The 21601-nt window shown below is 40.8% G+C and overlaps 1 pseudogene; it reads left to right on the top strand.

The window, feature by feature from the left end:
* The first annotated feature begins 2351 nt into the window (after nt 1-2351).
* Nucleotides 2352-21235, top strand: LOC124264965 (annotated as a pseudogene).
* The last annotated feature ends 366 nt before the right edge of the window (nt 21236-21601 follow it).

Genomic DNA, 21601 nt, shown 5'->3' with positions numbered 1-21601 from the left:
ACTTTGGAAACCTCCGTAATCCCAACCCTGGTATTCTTGAAACCTCGTTACTTCAGACCCTAATATTATGGACATGACGCCAATCCAGATTTAGTCACTTCGGACACCCCCCTTAATCTGAACCCTGATATTCAGAAAAACCTTCTTAATATAGACTTGATCACTTCGGAAGCCCCATTAATACGAACCCCGGTATTCTGGAAAGTTCGTTAGTCCAGATACTAATATTCCAGAAACCTTGTTAATCTAGACGTGACATTTTGGAAACCTCCGTAATCCGAACCCTGATATCCCCCGAAACCTCGTTAGTCCACACCCTAATATTATTGAAACGTTAATCCATATCATGTTACTTCGGAAACTTCGTCTATGTCCTGTTAATGACGAAAGACATCTCTGCTGAGGAAAACGGCATTCAACTGGCCTCTCATAAACAAAGCTTGCTGTCTTTCTCCACTTCATTCGCACTACTGCTACTACTACTACTAACCCGTGAAGATCCGGGTTAGAATTGATCTTCAGTAACCATGCTTGTAGTAAGAGGTGACTAACGGGATTGGGTGGTCAGGATCGCTGACTTGGTTGACACATGCCATCGTATCCCAATTGTGTAGATCGATGCTCATGATGTTGATCACTGAATTGTCTGGTCCAGACTCGATTATTTACAGACCGCCGCCATATAGATGGAATATTGCTGAGTGCAGCGTTAAACAATAAACCAACCAACCAACCGATAGCCCCATTGTGCTTAGAACACGAGCCCAGCTGTCTCCATGTTTCAATGGATGCATCGGATATTTACCGCAGATCATTAGCAGAAATTAGGTTATACGCGTCTGTGTTACTGAGTACGCAGTAGCTCACCCACATCAGCAAGGACGGTAGTATTGATTACGTTCAGTGAGGGTTAACTTTTAAGCTCGGGAACAAATTGTCAGTATCTTTGTAGTTAATCATGCGGTCAGCCTGATACGATCTCAGATTAACACTCGCAGCTCCGAGGAATGCTTTAATCACGGGGATGTCAAACTTTGACTCAGTGCGCAACTTAGCTGTACTTTTGATTACCTGTTTGTACTAGGACCAGAGAGAGTGAGTGAGTGAGTGAGGTTGTACGCCGCTTTTAGCAATATCCCAGCAATATCACGGCATGGGGACACCAGAAATGGGCTTCACACATTGCATCCATATGGGGAATCGAACCCGGGTCTCTTAGCTCTATCCACTAGGCTACCCGACCGCCCCTACTAGGACTTGATGCGTTAACGTGAGAAAATGTTGATTTGACAATGGGAAGAAGCTCTAACGTCACTCAGCGTTAACGTGTCTATTATTTATTCAGGAACAATATTAAGGAAGGATTTTTTATGTATATGCTTACTTTTTCAACCGGTGAATGATGACGGAGTAAGGATATACTCCGAAACGTTCTATTCCTCATAATAAAGAAGTTGACATCCATAAACAACTTCCTTGTGTGTATCACTTCTACATGCCATTCAAAGACCTCCTGGAATAATAGTGATGAAAACTACGCGTTTCTATGCAGTACACGAGGCTTTGACACTGGGAAACACATTTCACAGTTTTATTCAGGACAAACGTTGACGAAAACTAATTCTGTATGTAGTACGTGAGGTTTTGACACTGGGAGCAAGTGACAACAACCGTAAGCGTTAACGTCACTCAGCGTTAACGTGCCAATTTTTTTATTCGGGAAAATAATTGATGATAACTACTTTTGTATGCAGTAAAAGGTTTTGACACATGGAAGGATTGAAACAGCCGTAAGCTTTACCGTTACTCTTGGTTAACAAGTCAGTTTGCTTATTTTGAAAATAAGCTGATGAACGGATGGTTCGTCTCTAGCGTCTTAGGTAACAAGCGTGTCTTAACACAAGGAAGGAGGTGAGGTGAAATAGGGTTTAACGTATAGCTTGAGAATATTTCGCTCATATGACGACGTGCATGCGTGTGTATGTGTATGTGCAGCTGCTTGTACTAGTCCAGACTGAAGCTGGTTTTATAGTGCTAGCCCACTGAGATACCATACGGCAGTGAAGCATGAATACCCCACTCAGACATATTATGCTGACTCCGAGCCGACCAGTATTTGTTGTACCCATTAATGCCGAGCGCCAGACAGGGACCAACAAGTACCATATTTTAACGTCTTTTGGTATGACGCTGTCGGAGATCGAACCCGCGACATTCCGCTGTCGGGGCGGACGCTCTAACCACTACACCACGGAGGCGGTCACACAAGGAAGGAGTGACAACAACATTAAGCGTTTACTTGACAGGTTGTTTATTTCCAAAAAAAGTTTAATTGATGCATGAATAACTTGACCCAACTGCACCTCGTTCAGTAGCACGCGAGGCCTTAACCAACGCAGGGTGGGCGACAGCGAGTGGATGTGACCTTGTCCGTAAAACGGAGCTTAAGGCTGCCGGTATATCAACACAGGTACACTGACGCAAGTTGATTTCTTTCATGACAACGTGACTGAAACCGCAGTCGGAATGTTGTTGTGTTCGTCAAGATATAAACGGATGATCTTTACTGTTTGTGCTGCCAGAACTGTGGAGCAGATTGGATACCAGATCGATGTGAAGAGATGTGTTCGTTGGGATTGTGTCAACAGAAAGTTTATGCTTTGATGAGTTGATTACCTGTTCCAGATCTTCGGTACAGATACATTGACAGCGTATACGTCGCTGATAACCTATATTGGATCGATTGATCATATGAACGATTTAACGAACCAAGAAGTCCAGTATAACAATCGCATTGCTACGGGTTTGTACAGTGATCAAATTCATTTGAATGAGCAGAAAGACCGCTGGTGGAGCATACCATACCTCTATAACGTTTTCATAGAGGATCGACTCTCAAGAATTCCACATTGCCAAGTATACGGTCTTCGCGGTATCAGGTTTGCACAGATTGTCCGATCTATTAAACATCCATTTTGACAAGTGTCCGTTGTGCGTAATGCCCGATTTCTCAAAGGATCAGCCCCACTGATAACAACGTCCTTATATACAAAGGCATCCGAAAGTTGTTTGTTTACGTGACTGTATCGTCTCGATAACTTTCACGAAACACCTGGGATGTCTGATTTACAATACACGGAGGACCGACATTGAAATAACCACCAAGAAAACTTGAAAGCCTTCCAGCTCGTATATTGTGCTGTCATCACTGTAGAACTGCAGTGATACAGTGTCCTGTGTATAAAGATACCTGGAAAAGGTATTTTAAAAAACTGAGTGCGGTGTGAGACAAGGTTGTCGTATACATCCACCTCTATTTATCTCGTGTATGGTGCTATATGTACATTGAGTGCTCACGAATACCCCACATGAACTGTAATATACGTTAACTGGATACATATATCCTCTTCTTTTGTACGATATAATACACGCTGGTACTATGGCTAACCAAAGTCCGACAAAATCTTCTTCCGTATCTCCGGACCAGTTGGAATGTGGACAGTTGGACTGTGAAAGAGAAAGGAACAGAATCAGTAGAATCCTACTCCAAGTCCTAGTGTCGTCAACATGCGGATTTCTATTTGGGGTCGCACTAGAGAAAGCTCGGGGTAAGGTTCAATATATACTACTCACATTTTGCTAAGGATCACAAAACTTCTCAACTTTACTTAAACATAGATTTATAATTTGAAAATGTATTCATTTAAAACTGGGTAAATAATGATATGGTAACCCCTCTTTAGGCAAGCAGTCACTTTATCTAACCTTATGCACTTCATTCATGAGTAACCATAAACATGGTTTTCATGGCATCAATCAACCATTTTGCAGATCATGGAACGAGTCATTGACAAGTTCACAACACCTGTCAATAGCACAAGATGCAGTGATATTGAAACCTAGGATCCATGCCTATAATAGGATTAGATATTGAAACCAGATTTGACCCCACATCATAGTTTTTCTATTGAATCCATGATTTGATCATTAGCAAAGTGTGAATAGTGTATACTGACTAACTACATGTATTGTAGATGTCGAATTAATTAATTCAGGAGTGAGTGGGTTTAGTTTTACGCCGCACTCAGCAATATTACAGCTACATGCGGCGGTCTGTAAATGGACCAAACAATCCAGTGAACAACGTGATTGGAATTAATTAATGATTCACAAAAGAGTTAAAGGATGTCCTGAATATCCGATTCTTCCTTTTGGCATTACTAGATTATTCTTTCACGCTGTGACAGATTAACCAAAGCAGTAAGAATCCAAAGGGAAAGAAAACACAGTTCTTTCTATATTACTATGCTTTAGTTAATGTCTATATTACTATACTTTAGTTAATGTCTATATTACTATGCTTTAGTTAATGTCTATATTACTATACTTTAGTTAATGTCTATATTACTATGCTTTAGTTTATGTCTATATTACTATACTTTAGGTAATGTCTATATTACTATACTTTAGTTAATGTCTATATTACTATACTTTAGTAAATGTCAATATTAGTCAATTTCTATGTTACTATATTTTAGTTGATTATTTTTTCCCCTCTGTAAATATTACTATACTTCAGTTAATTTCTCATGTCCTGATAGATTAAATGCGGCAATAAGAAACAAAAGTCTATATGTCTAGACAGCTGTAAATAATTTACCCACAACGTCAACTATTTACTGCTTATAATTCTACTTGTAAATAAATACACAGTTGATACCCATAGCTGACTATGATAAGTAGTAAATATATAGGTTGTTTCATATCTCAGGCATGGTGTCCTTGTCATGTCCCGCTCGGTACGTTCCACACAGAGAGAAAGTCACGTATAACGTAAAGAGCTCTCCCGCCCTTGTTGACCTACAGCCTACCCGACACGTGTCTTATCTAACGTGTCCCAAACGACACCGAGAGATGAGGTTGTACAAATGAACTTATTTCCTGATAAAGCAAATGTAAATGTAAATCTGCTGATCCAGTAGGTGTAAATCACCTGCTACAGTAAATGTAAATCTCCCGATCCCACATATGTGTATAAATCACCTGATTCAGTAAATGTAAATCTCCCGATACCACAAATGTATATAAATCACCTGATTCAGTAAATGTAAATCTCCTGATACAGCAAATGTGAATGTAAATCTGCTCATCCAGTAAGCTTAAGTGTAAATCTCTTGATACAGTAAATGTAAATCTCCTGATACAATAAATGTGTATAAATCTCCTGATACAGTAAATATGTGTAAATCACCTGATTCAGTAAATGTAAATCTCCTGATACAGTAAATGTGCGTAAATCACCTGATTCAGTAAATGTAAATCTCTTGATACAGTAAATGGGAGTGTATATCTCCCGATACAGTAAATGTAAGTGTAAATCTCCTGATACAGTAATGTAAATATCCTGATACAGTAAATGGAAATGTAAATCTGCTGATCCGGTAAGTTTAAGTGTAAATCTCCTGATGCAGTAAATGTAAATCTCCTGATACAATCAATGTGTGTAAATCTCCTGATACAGTAAAGTAAATCTCCTGATACAATCAATGTGAGTAAATCTCCTGATACAGTAAATGTAAATCTCCTGAACTGGTCTTCAGCAAACCATGCTTGTCGTACCCGTGAAGATCCGGGTAAGAACTGGTCTTCATCAACCCATGTTTGAGGTGACAAAGGGGTCGGGTGGTCGGGCTCGTTGACTTGGTTGACACATGTCATCATCATGTGTAGTTCGATGCTCATGTTGTTGATCACTTATCTAGATTTGAATATTGGTCGGCCAATCGGTCAGACCGTCAGTCCGTCAATTATACGATCAGTCAATCGATCAATCAATTCATCAGACAATCAACCAATCACAGGGATGTACTCCTTGCGCTTCACCTGTCATGCAAGCTTATTGTCTCGGAAGGATTATGAAGAATGTTTCTCACAGGTTAACTTACCAATGATTATATAGTTTTGGGATTCCCAGATGAAATTAGAACGTGTCACCTGATTAACACGTCATGTCATCCATATGGCATACCAGAAAACCCGAGGACACATAATAGAACTGCAACTGTATATAAATCAGAATGTACAGACACGCTGACTCCACACTAAAAACATATGCATGAGAAATAGGCTGGTTCTCCGTTCTCGAAGGAGCAGCCCTATAGTTACCAATATACATGGGTGCGTTAATAAGTAGTATCTCCCTCTGCTTGGCTGATCCTGTAAGAAGTACAGATATATCAAATTGCGTGTTAAAATGTCGTTAATTATTGATCGTGAAACGTGAAGAATTATTTTCGCTTCAGATCATTTCGATGGCTAGCTGGGCCTGAATGGAATGTTAAATGCTTTGCAAGAATGATAGGTGTCGAATATATATAAGTGCAATGAGGCTTGAGATACAATGATGTTTTGAGAGGAACTGACATGGAGTTGATACACAGAGTATTTAAATTACGTGTGTGTGGCTGCCTGAACTCGTTATGACTTAATACCTGTTTTATGGTGTTAACCCACTGAGATACCATGGGACAGTTTAAAACTGACACCTTACTAACACACAGTATACTGGCTTAGAGCCGACCAGTTCTTGGCTCATTCCCTTTACATCGCTTTTATCAGTATTCCAGCAATATTACAGCGGGTGACACCAGAAATGGGCTTCACACATTGTACTCTTGTGGGGAATTGAACCTGGGTCTTTAGCTAACGCTTTAACCACTAGGCTACCTCCCTGCTCTACTCAGTGTCGAACCAAGCAGGGCCTCCTTTCACAAAGCACTAAGGTGATCGTAAGTCACTAAGGTAACCTTAGTGCAATGTTAAAGAATGGGAGTTAAGGTTAACCTTAGTAAAGGTTGCTTCGTGAAAGGAGACCCAGGACAACAAAAACGCCTCATAAGTAAACGTCATTTCTTGTAGAGCGGTTGGTCAATAAAGCTTGGCATAGAGTTTAGAAGTACTGAAAACGTTTATATAACGTGTACAAATATTGATCATGCAAGACAGAGCATGAAAATTTTGATCTTGCTGCACTTAAATTATAAAATATATTTATTATCCTAGACAGAAAACATACAAATGTTGATTCTCACTCACTCACTCACTCACTCACTCACTCACTCACTCACTTCTCACTCACTCACTCACTCACTCACTCACTCACTCACTCACTCACTCACTCACTCACTCACTCACTCACTCACTCACTCACTCACTCACTCACTCACTCACTCACTCATGAAATATTCCGTGCTTCAAATACTCAATAACACCCGGAAATTGGCCAACACATCATGTTTATCAACATTGTAAACCAAAAGGTCCTCACGCGGTTTTCTGTCTGCACTCATTGACAGAAAAATAATACCGATTATTTGTACGTATTAATAAGCAGCGAATAGCCTTCAATTTCAGGGAATCGAATACCATTTGAACATGCTTTTCAATCGATCAGATTACAGAATACAGTGACTTCTAGTTTGCAAAGTTGATTTCGTCACTCCATTGTATCCTGAGACACCGTTTTAGGGAATATTTCTCACATCAAAACTCTCTTATTCGTACACGTGTAAGAACTTTCCCACATTATACTCTATTTTGAACAACCCGCCTTGGTCTGCGTCACAATTGGTCCCCTAGTTAATGGGACGGATGGTCGATGATTTTGTTGAAAGCGTCTTGATGCACAAAAACAACATGGACAGATGCCCACCATATCGATCACTGAATTGTCTGGCCCAGACCCCTTCATATACATAAACTCATGGGCGAAAGAAACGTCACCAAACTGAATGTTTTTATCTTTTATCGTACACTAAGTGATTATTCATATCTGTAGTTCACACTTTCATCATTCAGAATGTTGTAAATCCATTAATTTATCAAATATGATTGTTAAACTTCCAAAATCTGAGTTTGTTGTTTTGTGACATGCGAGGTGATGTTTCTTTCGCCCGTGAGTTATAAACTGCCGTCAATTGCTATTCTATTGTTGAGTGCTATCTTGTACTATTCTGTTGTTGAGTGCTATCTTGTACTATTCTATTGTTGAGTGCTATTTTGTTCTATTCTATTGTTGAGTGTGATCTTGTACTATTCCATTGTTGAGTGTGATCTTGTACTATTCTATTGTTGAGTGCTATCTTGCACTATTCTATTGTTGAGTGCTATCTTGTACTATTACATTGTTGAGTGCTATCTTGTGCTGTTCTATTATTGAGTGCTATCTTGTACTATTATATTGCTGAGTGCTATCTTGTACTATTCTATTGTTGAGTGCTATCTTGTACTAGTCTGTTGTTGAGTGCTATCTTGTACTAGTCTGTTGTTGAGTGCTATCTTGTACTATTCTATTGTTGAGTGCTATCTTGTACTAGTCTGTTGTTGAGTGTTATCTTGTACTATTCTATTGTTGAGTGCTCTCTTGTACTAGTCTGTTGTTGAGTGCTATCTTGTACTATTCTATTGTTGAGTGCTATCTTGTACTAGTCTGTTGTTGAGTGCTATCTTGTACTATTCTTTTGTTGAGTGCTATATTGTACTAGTCTGTTGTTGAGTGCTATCTTGTACTATTAGAACTTTGCATATAATATAACAGTAACCTCAAAGAATACCTGGTTATATATGAGCAGCATGGACTTGTATCGTGTAAAGGAAGCATATAGAAATGAAACTCAGCTGTTGCTGTTGCAGTGTTCGAGCCTGAGTCTATCCGACTACAGATGGTATTTGAAACATGGATCATGCTGAAGATGTTTCTTGCTGCTGTGGCATCAGGTAAGATATTTGTCCCCCATCTTTTGGTAAAGTGAGTGAGTCGGTCATTGGTTGGGTGACTGAGTTGTTCTTTGGTTGAGCCAGTGAGTTGGTCTTTGGTTAAGTGATTGATAATGTGATTGGATGAGTGAGTGAATTGGTCATTGGTTGATTGCGTGCGTTAATGAGTTTATGTACATATGTGAGTGGTGTGTGTGTGAGCGAGACAGAGAGAGAGAGAGAGAGAGAGAGAGAAAGAGAGAAAGAGAGAGAGAGAGAGAGAGAATGTGCGTATGTGAGTGTATGAGTGAGAGAGGGGAGAGAGAATTAAAGAAAGAAAGAGAGAGAGAGGGAGAAAGAGACAGAGTTTATGTGAGTGTGTGAGTGAGAGTATGTGTGCACGTGTGTGTGAGTTTCTATTTATAATACCGGTTTTAGAGTGCGAGCCCACTGAGTAACCATAGCGAAGTTAACCATGGATACACCGGTATTCTGGTATTCTGACTACGTGCCACGGAAGGTGAGTGGTTCGATCCCCAGGCGCTCAATACAAAACATGTCAAAAGATAGTACTTGTTATTACTTTGCCTTGTGATCGACATTAAGCGGACGATCGAATCGCTGACCGGACTGACGCTCTATCCACTAGACTATGGAGGCGGATGGAAGCTATAGCACCCTTCATATTGCTGCCCGGACTGACGCTCTATCCACTAGACTATGGAGGCGGATGGAAGCTATAGCACCTTTCATATCGCTACCCGGACTGACGCTCCATCCACTAGACTATGGAGGCGGATGGAAGCTATAGCACCCTTCATATCGCTGCCCGGACTGACGCTCTATCCACTAGACTATGGAGGCGGATGGAAGCTATAGCACCTTTCATATCGCTACCCGGACTGACGCTCCATCCACTAGACTATGGAGGCGGATGGAAGCTATAGCACCCTTCATATCGCTGCCCGGACTGACGCTCTATCCACTAGACTATGGAGGCGGATGGAAGCTATAGCACCCTTCATATCGCTACCTGGACTGACGCTCTATCCACTAGACTATGGAGGCGGATGGAAGCTATAGCACCTTTCATATCGCTACCCGGACTGACGCTCTATCCACTAGACTATGGAGGCGGATGGAAGCTATAGCACCCTTCATATCGCTACCCGGACTGACGCTCTATCCACTAGACTATGGAGGCGGATGGAAGCTATAGCACCCTTCATATCGCTGACCGAACTGACGCTCTATCCACTAGACTATGGTGGCGGATGGAAGCTACAGCACCCTTCATTTCATAACACACAACACCAAGCTCTTAGAAATTCATGCGTACCAATGTGGAAGTGGGTTCTTGATGCATTTAAGTTTTTTGCTTGAATTAAAAATAAATTCCATTAAAAACAATTTTGGTTTTCGTTACAGTACATGTAGAAATCGTAAACTGTCGAGTTATTTTGACTTAAGCTGGGGAGAGTGATGAAATTGGTGAATGCGTTGTCATTATGGCGATAGTACTAATTTGGTGAATACATTGTATTTATGATGACACCGTTCAGTTTGGTGAATACATTGTATTTATGGTGAGAATGATGAATTTGGTGAATTTTAGTAATTATGGCGATAGCACTAATTTGGTACGTGCATTGTATTAATGGTAAGAGTGAAGAATGTGATGAATACGTTGTATTTATATTGAGAGTGATGAACTGGGTGAAAGCATCCTGTGATGGTGAATGCTGTATATATTCTGTAATGTATATGGTGAGATGGTGAGTTTCTTTCTGTTTTAGGTCAGCTGTTCCTGGCAATACTGTCCGTCGTCCCGGTCACGAAGTACAAGTTTGAGCTGGCCAGTTCAGAGTTCGTCCAGTGTTTCGTGGACAAGGGTCTACTGACCAGTTCTCTCGGTCCCTTCATTCTAGGTGCTGGCATGACCTTGGCAGGAGCGGTGAGTGATAGATGTACCTTTCAGCAACTCACAGTCATAGTAGACCCGTTAAGATCTGGGTTAGGATTGGTCTTCAGTAACGCATGCGTGTCTTAAGAGGCGACTAACGGAATCGGGTGGTCAGGCTTGGTGGCTTGGTTGACTCATGTCATCGTATCCCAGTTGCGTAGATCGATGCTCATGATGTTGATCACAGGGTTGTCTGGTCCATACTCGATTATTTACAGACTTCCGCCATATCGCTAGAATATTGCTGAGTGCGGCGTTAAACAACCAACCACCCAACACAGTCATAATAAATAATATACAATATGTAATGTCTTATACTGCTTCCATATAGCGAAAATTGATCGTGAATCAGGGTGCGCTTTGTTGTCATTCTCAGCTCCCCGGGGAGATTATAACCCAAAATATAATATATTCCAGCAATATCACGCCGGGGGACACCAGAATGGGCTTCCCATATTGCACCCATGTGAGGAATCGAACCCGGGTCTTCGGCGTGACGAGCGAACGCTTTAACTACTAGGCTACCCCACCACCCCTCCTCGATTATTTATAGGCTGCCGTATAACGCTGGTTACGACGGCATAAAACTACATTCTCACCTGGATGTTGTGCCTGTTGTACATGTTGCTACCTAATATCGCGTGAAGCTCATTTGTGGTGTCCCACATCGTGATATTTCTGGAATATTGCTAAAGGCGGGGTAAATTCGCACTCACTCACTTCCTAACTCACTCACTGCCTCCCTTCCTCCCCTCCCTCCCTTCCTCCTCACTCACTCACTTCCCTACTCACTCACTGCCTCCCTCCCTCCCTCACTCTACCTGTGATCTAAGTGTCTATTTATGTTTCAGTGTCCGGGGATGGTGCTTATTCAGGTGGGAGCCTGGGTTCCCAACGCAAGTGAGTATTTGTACACATGCGTACATTCAGCGTTTTTCTAGGTTTGAAATGACAGTTGTAAAACCTCGCCACCAACACTTGAACGACTTTTATACCAGAGTAGATTAGTAACGGTTACGTCTTGTAGAAAAATAAACTAGAATTGTCTTACCAAAATTACTGCTAAGAGAAATAATCTATTGGCAACGTGTAATTATTATTTCCGTCTTCAGGCTACTAAGGAAATTAGTCTATTGACAACGTATCATAATTATTTCAGCCTCAGGCTACTAAGGAAATTAGTCTATTGACAACGTAACATTTTTATTTCAGCCTCAGGTTACTAAGGAAATTAGTCTAAAGACAACGTATCATTACTATTTCCGTCTTCAGGCTACTAAGGAAATTAGTCTATTGACAACGTATCATTATTATTTCAGCCTCAGGCTTCCAAGGAAATTAGTCTATTGACAACGTATCATTACTATTTCCGTCTTCAGGCTACTAAGGAAATTAGTCTATTGACAACGTATCATTATTATTTCAGCCTCAGGTTTCCAAAATATTAGTCTATTGACAACGTATCATTACTATTTCCGTCTTCAGGCTACTAAGGAAATTAGTCTATTGACAACGTATCATTATTATTTCAGCCTCAGGCTTCCAAGGAAATTAGTCTATTGACAACGTATCATTACTATTTCCGTCTTCAGGCAACTAAGGAAATTAGTCTATTGACAACGTATCATTATTATTTCAGCCTCAGGTTACTAAGGAAATTAGTCTATTAACAACGTATCATTACTATTTCCGTCTTCAGGCTACTAAGGAAATTATTCTATTGACAACGTGTCCGTATTATTTCAATCTTCACGCTACTAAGATAAATAATTCTTTGACAAAGTATTATTATTATTTCAGTCTTCACGTTGGTTGGAGCTTTAATTGGGGCTTTGCTGTATGGTCTGGTCGCCCCAGCTGTCACCAGGATAACTAAACCGAAGAACCCCTTTAAATTACACCAGTGAGTTTTGCCTTTCTAGGGTACCTTGCATTGATGATATTTATTACTTTTGTTTTCTGTTGTCGCATTCATTCATTCATCCCTACCTCCCTCTCCCATTCATTCATTCACTCATTCATTCATTCATTCATGTTTTGGGGGTGGGGGCAGGTCTACCTGAATGTAAACTCTATGGGTTCAATTATTTGAAATGTAATGAATTAAAATAAAATTACTTTGATTTTCCTCAATTACAATTACAAATAAGTAACTTAAGTAGCTTCACAACTACATGTATTAAAATATTATATATGTATTTGTTGCAACATGCTGTCAAATTTCGATAGACAAAAGGCTCCATACTCAGTGATCCTTATATAAACGTCTTAACCACTAATCTCCCTTTAATGCCCATGGAAACTGTTTCTAGAGAAGATAGTCTCTTGCGCTGTCGTTTCAAATGCTGCTTAAAGATAATGTTAGAAATATTCAAAGACATCATCGTCGTGGTCGTGGTGGTCATCTTTCCCAAAATATGATGTCACACGACGTGATATTTAGGAGATAAACGTACTGTGTTGGGAAATTAAATGAATGTAGCGTGAGGTTTCAAATGATTAATTTAGAGACTATCCATTCGGTCTAACATTCATCTAATTTCCAAACACAGTATGTTTATCTCCATTCTACCATAACCGATTTGACATCGAACTTCCTCGTCCTGCGGAAAACACGACGTAATCCGGCATGGGACGAGAGGCGAATTGAACTTGTCTGCGAAGGGAGTGGTAGGTTCCGTTCGTATTTTTTTTAACATTGCAACATAAAAACTATTCTGTCCAAAGAAAACAAGCTACTGTTTATTCAATGCAATAATATAACACCTAAGAGCTTGGTTTTTATAACTCCACACGACTGAAACCAGCCTATTGTTTTGTGTGCCGTGTTACTGTACCCCCCTGGCCACACTATAATGGAAACGTCTGACCTAATTGTTTTCTTGGAAGTAGACAGTTACGCAGTTTGAAATGGCAGTGGAGCCAGTGTTTACATTTTGCGAAAGGTTGAAATTCGAAGTGACAGTGGAAAATACTTGACTGACTGTCGAACCTGAACCCTGCAGAATTGAAGTATAGATCCTTTTCTGATCGACCTATGACCTGTAATTCATCAAAGACCGGCGAGTGTCGATCATGGTTTCACGTACGTGCCTCCACCCCGGCATGCGACGAAAGAGAGACAGGGCTGCTTTGTTTACATGCGATTAACTTGGGATTCCTTGGAACATTGTTCTCATCATTTGGGACTGGATTGTGGCCAAGCTTTTCAAAGTCTACGAACATAGCAGTGACAGCCTTGCAGGGGAGGTGGCAGAGAGCGGAATTCTCGTGGTTCAATTATGTTACGTTTTGAACGACGCAACGGGACATGATGGAGTATGAGTGGCAAATTTTGTGTTTCGCCTGACCGTTATCTTGCGAATTTCCTATTATAAACGGAAACAAATAAAACAATAACAGGTAGGTAAATGTTTACGAAAGTTTTGCCGCACAAATAGGGATAGATAGGGATGTATTTTTACAAGATTTTCTGATTTTTTGTTAGATATTGTTTGTTTATGTTTGGGGCTGTGTGTTGTAATTGAGTTTGAATATTTTTATAATAGAAGGTTATATTTATGATAGTGAGGTTCCTTAATAACTGTAGAGGAGAAATCGTATAATTGTATTTTTCGAGTTTTAATAAATGTTTCATCAGCAGCATTTCATCACGTCTGTTGTGTTGATATTACAAAAAAGTCATATTGGTGGCCAAGCTGAAGTAGTGCGGCAGTGTTCTATACGTGCGCAGTGTAGCGCCGTGAAATCAGACGCATTTTCAATCCAAATTGATACTATCTGATTTTATGGATTGACCAATCAAATTTGAGCATTTTACGTAGCCATGGTAGAATTGTGGATTTTACTTTAGAAACGCATTAAACCAACTTCTCCTCCTCCTCCTCCTCATCATCATCATCATCATGAGTGTTCGAGACCCGTGAAGATCCGGGTTAGAATTGGTCTTCAGTAACCTATGCTTGTCGAGAGGGTGGTCACATGCCATCGTTTCCCAATTGCGTAGATTGATTCTTATGCTGTTGATCACTGGATTGTCTGGTCCAGACTCGATTATTTACAAACCGCCACCTTATAGCTGGAATATTGCTGAGTGTGACATAACAAACAAACTTAGTCTTCGAAGCCTAATTGGCTGTGACAGGTGCTCCGTAACGTGGTGAAGTGGTTAGGGCGTCCGCCCGGAGAGCGGAAGGTCGCGGGTTCGATCCTCGACCGCATCATACCAAAAGACGTTAAAATATGGTACTTGTTGGTCCCTGTCTGGCGCTCGGCATTAATGGGTACAACAAGGACTGGTCGGCTCGGAGTCAGTATAATGTGTCTGAGTTGGGTATTCATGCTTCACTGCGGCATGGGATCTCAGTGGGCTAGCACTATAAAACCAGCTTCAGTCTGGGCTAGTACAAGCAGCCGCACATACACATACACACGCATGCACGTCGTCATATGAGCGAAATATTCTCAAGCACTACCTTAAACCCAATTTCACCTCACCTCACCTCACCTCACCTCACCTCACCTCGTCTGTGACAGATGCGTCATTAAGACATGCCAACATCTGACAGCGTCGTTTAACAACCAAAACACTATCATACATGTAGTTTCAATTTACATCTCTGAACTTAGTACCGGGTCAAGTAACATCTCCACTCACTGTTTCAGAATCGACACGAAGTTCAACAAGCCGTACATCATGTTCGCTCTTCCAATGTCTGTGATGCTTGGAGTAACAGTGTTTCTGCTCGAGTTCTATATTCCATATCAACAAGATCTGAATGTAAGAAGATTTTACACAGCTTCCTTTACTTTCGTTTTCACATTCAGAATATGTTACAGTGAATGTCCAGTTAGTGAGTGGGTTTTACGCAGTTTTTAGCAATATTCCAACAATATCACGGTGGGGGACACCAGAAATGGGCTTGACACATTGCGCCCATGTGGGGAATCGAACCCGAGTCTTCAGCGTGACAAGTGAACGCCTTAACCACTAGGCTACCCCACCGCCTCAGTAAAGAGTTTGCAACACTCTGCAAAATTCAAGCTATAAGGCGGCGGTCTGTAAATAATCGAGACTGGACCAAATAATCCTGTGATCAACAACTTGAGAGCATCGATCTATGCAAGTGGGAAACGATGACATGTGTCAACCAAGGCAGCGGCCCTTAGCACCCGATCCCGTTAGTCGCCTCTTACGACAAGCATGGGTTGCTGAAGACCAGTTCAAACCCGGATCTCCACGGGTCACGCTGAAGCAATTCTGAAGCAGCACGCGACGAGAATTGCCTGAAATCCTAATTTCGTTAGAGATGCCTGAAACATATCAAATATATTGCCGACTCCAAAAAACAAATTAAGAATCTTCTGTAAAAAGGATTTTACCCAATAATGCATGTATTTCCAATCTATAGACCTCCATTCCAAATGTTATAAACGTTAGGGGTAGGTTGGGGTAGGCTGGTGGTTGAAGCGTTCGCTCCTCACGCAGAGGGTTTGAAGATTTTGCATCAGAATCTACAAGTTATCAGCTTTTGATTATGGGGCACATGTATGAGTTTATTATCCTTCTATTGCTTATTCTTATTGCAGCGGCCAGAGAAGCTGTCATGGAACATCATTCAGACAATAGCATGGCCTCCCTATGCCTCAGGTAAGACGAACGTTGTGTGAGTGAGTGAGTAGGTTGGAGGGGTGAGTGGGTTGGATATGATTTTGTAAATACATGTAGACAAGCGAGCCATGTTTCATTGAGGTCCCATCTACATAACCTTAAATTACCACGAGAATGGGAGATCGGATTTACGAAGCCTTTATACTTTAGACTACTGGCAAACAAGGATAAGTTGGACCGGCGCAGAGAACGCGTGTACGAGAAGTAGGCGGTGCACGGCAATGAGCAAAGCCATTTGGTTTGTGAAAGGTGGAGCAGATGTACGCTTGTGCACGTGCATTACATGAAGATGAAACTGATTCCACGCGTAGCTGCACACGCCTTTCACCTTGCTTCACTCATCGCACTACACTTGATCGCAGACAACCTGGGACCCTTTGGCTTACAATGGCAAGCGCCAGTGGGCGGCACTCATACATGCTAATACGGGTCAATTGTCAGGTCGGTGCTCAACTTATCCTTGTTTGCAAGTAACGCTTAGGTCATAAGCCAGCCACGAGTTGCGCCCCTTTGCTTCTTGTACTTTCTGCATGCAACCAAAATCATCCATGTGCTCTCAACTCGCGACAATGTTGTGTTGTCTGCAGAGTTATCGAGATGGAATATTCTCCCACCAATGTATTTAACTAGGGTAAAACTGTGAATAAAATAAGCGGTACGAACCTTTTTCTGAAGCAGTACACTTAGTCTCTGTATATATTGAATTTTGATAGAAACAAATAATTCCATCTAAATTGAAAGTAAGATGACAGATTCAGACCATTCGTCACTACTCGCCTCTTTCCGTAACCTCCAAGAAGACTCGTTCCCCTCTCGATGCTTGTTATGTGCGAAAATACGACAAACCAATCAGAACGCGCGTAAATGACTGCGGAAGCTTTTGGTAAAAATAATCCTGAGTACTTAAGTCGTTTATGGCATTATGTCATTGTTTAAAAGTCATGAAAAATATGTATCGTCATATTGAAAGTACAAAGAACTTAGCTAACAGAATTTTGCTGTCTATTATGGAGTTTTTGATAAGAATCATGCGATTGGCGGTGAGATTCAAATAATAAGCACGCACGTGCGTTTGTTGGACATAACGGCTCTCATTGGTCCAACTGAGGGTATTTGACGATCTTGCGGGCTTGAAATGGAGATTGTACGTGCGCTTCTAACAATTTTAGGAAATGTAATTATAAATTGCTACGAGTTTCAAAACAATAATATTGTACATATATCTGCATGTAACTAATCAACTTTAATCTTTATCATTGGGCATATTTAACATCTCTGGGAATATTTTAGTCTGACATTTTTTGGGTAATTACTATATTTTTTCAGCGAATTCATTTAAAATTCCACTTCGGGTAAGACAGCAAGGTTACACGAATGTACAGTCTGAGAAATATTTTAAAGTCATTTCTGAGTTTCTGCTTCGGGATTTCAGTTAGCTTTTTATAATTTTTATTTACATATTTAATAAAACAAATCCCATTTGTGATTATAAAACCCTATTTAGAAATAAAATTGGAAATAAAAGGTGAACATCTGGTAATGATTACGTCAGAATCAGTCTGTAACAAATAAGTTTTTCTCCTTCTTTTAGTTGTATCAAAAAGGTTTAAAAACAAAAACAGCAATACAATGCATGATTACGTCCGTGATATTAAGTACCATTGGAATCAAACAAGAATACAGTTATCGTTCCTGTTTAAAGTAGTTCTGCCAATATGAAAGCCTTTCAGAGGGGCACGAGTCGCTATTCGGCTTGTCCCGGAATAACACGAGTTGGTCACGAATGAGATTCAGCCTTGAGGAAATCTAGACTTGCTTCATTTAGGACTTTAGCGTTGCAGAATGGGCTGGGCGGAAGGGAAAATAAAGGACTGAGAGACTTTGAGACGGACCAGCAATACCCCAGCATATTCTGTGCGGGGATACTAAAAGAGGCTCCACACATTTTACCCATGCTGGTAATCGATCCTGGGGCTTCGCTTGACGAGCGAAGTCTTTCACGGTTCGCAATACTACATAACTTACTGAAACTGATGTTACGTTGATGTTATTCTGCGTATATTTACAGGAATCATCGTTGGCATCCTACAAGTACCAGTCGTACTTGTTTTGGGCGACACTATAGGCGGAAGTACCAGCTACGTCACTATTACATCACAATGGGTTGTGTCAAAACACTACAAGAGAAACTCCCGTATATGGCAGCGAAACGAACCGGGATTAGCAACTGGTGGCAGGTAGGATGTTTCCTGTTGATTTTAACCCAAACATATAATTAAACCAAAGCTCCTTTACTTGAAACTCCATTAATTCAAACACCGTTTCATCAAACTCCATTACCTCCTCTTACTCAAACTCCATTTGTTTACAAACTGGACACAATGCTGGATTAAGTGGAGAGGTGAAAAGGTTTCTGTTCCTTAATATAGCAGCTGAATAAGTACACGTAAGGATAAGATATATGGATGGGAAATTCTTAAAAAATGAAGAAAGATTAGGTTTATGGGCATTTCTTAGATGGGAGATAAGGTTCATGGGCATTTCTTAGATTGGGATTAGGTTCATGGGAATTTCTTATTTTGGGGATAAGGTTCATGGGCATTTCTTAGATGAAAGATTAGGTTCATGGGCATTACTTAGATGAAGGATTAGGTTCATGGGCATTTCTTAGATGGGGGATTAGGTTCATGGGCATTTCTTATTTTGGGGATAAGGTTCATGGGCATTTCTTAGATGAAAGATTAGGTTCATGGGCATTACTTAGATGAAGGATTAGGTTCATGGGCATTTCTTAGATGGGGGATAAGGTTCATGGGCATTTCTTATTTTGGGGATAAGGTTCATGGGCATTTCTTAGATGGGTAATAGGTTCATGGGCATTTCTTAAATGAAAGATTAGGTTCATGGGCATTTCTTAAATGAAAGATTAGGTTCATGGGCATTTCTTAGATGGGGGATTACGTTCATGGGCATTTCTTAGATGGGAGATTAGGTTCATGGGCATTTCCTAGATGGGGGATTACGTTCATGGGCATTTCCTAGATGGGGGATAAGGTTCATGGGCATTTCTTTGTCGAAGGATGAATGGCAACAAATATTACATGAGAATGATCAGCTTGAGTAGGCTGTATTAATAGGGATTATTACACGAGCAAGTGTGTCATACGACACATACGAAAGGAGTGTGAAATTTTGTATTGCCCGAGTGTAATAATTTTTTATTATCCATTTTATTCATGTACATTTGTGCAGTGAAACACGGTAAGCGAGTGTGACGGCCCTCTTCATTGACGTCACGTTCAATTGTTTAATGACGTCACTGACGACGAAATACAGAAACAATGGTTGATAGGCAAAAGGATGTGCACATATGATATATATGACACAGGTTATGTTTCACCATATGGGTAATAAGAAAGTAAATGTTTCAGGTGATATACGTATGCTGCGCTATCATTGGGGACTTATGTCGGCGGTGACGTCACACTTCACTAGCCTCGACCCAAGGTGTCGGGCTACTGGAAGGCTTTTTGAGGAATTTTAATGCTACTGGGGGCGAGGCTAGCCGCCGGATGTACAAGGTACTGGGGAACTTATCTCCAGGTTGTTCGTGTCCTTTTTCTTGTCAACTCCTGGATCCTGCCGAAATCAAGACATTGAGGAAATCTGTCTTTTCTTGCCACATTTATCTAATTAAGGGACAAAATATCGAGGATGCAATTTGTCCAGAGTTGCGTCAGTGTAGGGTGCCAGGAAGCCATGCCCATGCCCCAATTTGTTTTCTGGATTTGTCTGCAAGGCTTCGCAAGTCTTAGATTTCGGGAGGATGTTGATTAGAAATAAATTCCCCGCGCTGTGTTTGTCAAATACGATTTCCTTAAGTCAATAATAATGACACTAACGATCATTTGAGAAATGGGATCCGTGTTTTGGAACATTGATCACTTTCGATCTTTTTCATCCTACCATATATCAGCCAGTTTTCTTAGCGAAGCATTAAAAATTTAAAAATCCACTCAAAAACAACAACAAAAACGAACAAACTAAAACAACAAATATCTCCCCCAAACACACATACAAAAAACCAACCAAACAAACAAACAACAACAAGAAGAAAACAAACTCAAGCAAAACGGCAACAACAAAACCACAAAACGAAAGCAAACAACAATAACAATAACAACAAACAGTGTAACGAAATATCTGTTTAATTTTTCAGCGGTCACGGTCTATCCGGAATGGGTCTGCTGGCCTGGCTGAGCTTCATAGCCGTGCCGTTCATGTTTGGAGGGGCCATAGCAACAGCTTTCATCATGAGGTCAGCGAATGGGTCATTAGACCGTTACGTGTGGACTACGCTGAAGTTGTGACCTGGGTGTGATGCCCAGTGTGATCTGATCTCGTCCTCCTGGTGTCTATATCTAGTCGATGTCCTGGAATAATCGGATCCTGTAACAGACCTGCCAATCAAATCATGTAACAGAAATGGCCGATGTACATCATTGTGATAAATCGACGACATGTGTGTGGTCATAAATCGTATGATGAAAATTGTGATAGAATTGAACACGATGCTTCGTTGGATTGAGACTGGACGAGAATGAGCTTGGAGTTGCGTCCCTTAGACGCGCTAGGAACCCATGAACTTTGTATCGAATCCGAGATTCGACCTGATTGTGTTACCTGGTTGGTTAGCAGCAAGCTAGAGATTACCAAAGTGGAAAACTTCTTTGACATGTATCATTTTAGATGGTCCCCTCTAACTGACCATATCCTGAAATAATGTTTGGTATGTAAGCAATATCTGAAACTCAAATTAAGGCGGTTATAAATGAAATTCCCTCAAACCTTGTTTCTTTTATTGCAGCTCCCAACCACGTGGGCATGTAAAGGCTTATGTGAAAGCGTGGCCAAATTAATGAAAATAAACAAAGACACAATAAAGAAAAAAATAAAGAAAGGAACAGCAAAAATTCACCCACTCACCTGTCTATTACATATTCCAGAGTTTTCCCCCCGAGTGAGTGAGAGAGAGTATTGGGTTTTACGCAATATTCCAGCAATATCACGGTAGGGGACACCAGAAATGGGCTTTACACATCGTATCCATGTGGGGAAACCCTGGCCTTCGACGTGACGAGCGAACGCGTGTACTCTTAGAGAAATACATGGGATACAGGGAAACAGCTAAGTATGCCCAAGACTGTACGAGG

Source organism: Haliotis rubra, unplaced genomic scaffold (genome assembly GCF_003918875.1).
Source record: "Haliotis rubra isolate DU_JTF1 unplaced genomic scaffold, ASM391887v1 Scf952, whole genome shotgun sequence".
Classification (NCBI taxonomy): domain Eukaryota; kingdom Metazoa; phylum Mollusca; class Gastropoda; order Lepetellida; family Haliotidae; genus Haliotis; species Haliotis rubra.
Note: the sequence above shows the minus strand (reverse complement) of the source record. Positions and strands in the feature narration are given on the sequence as shown.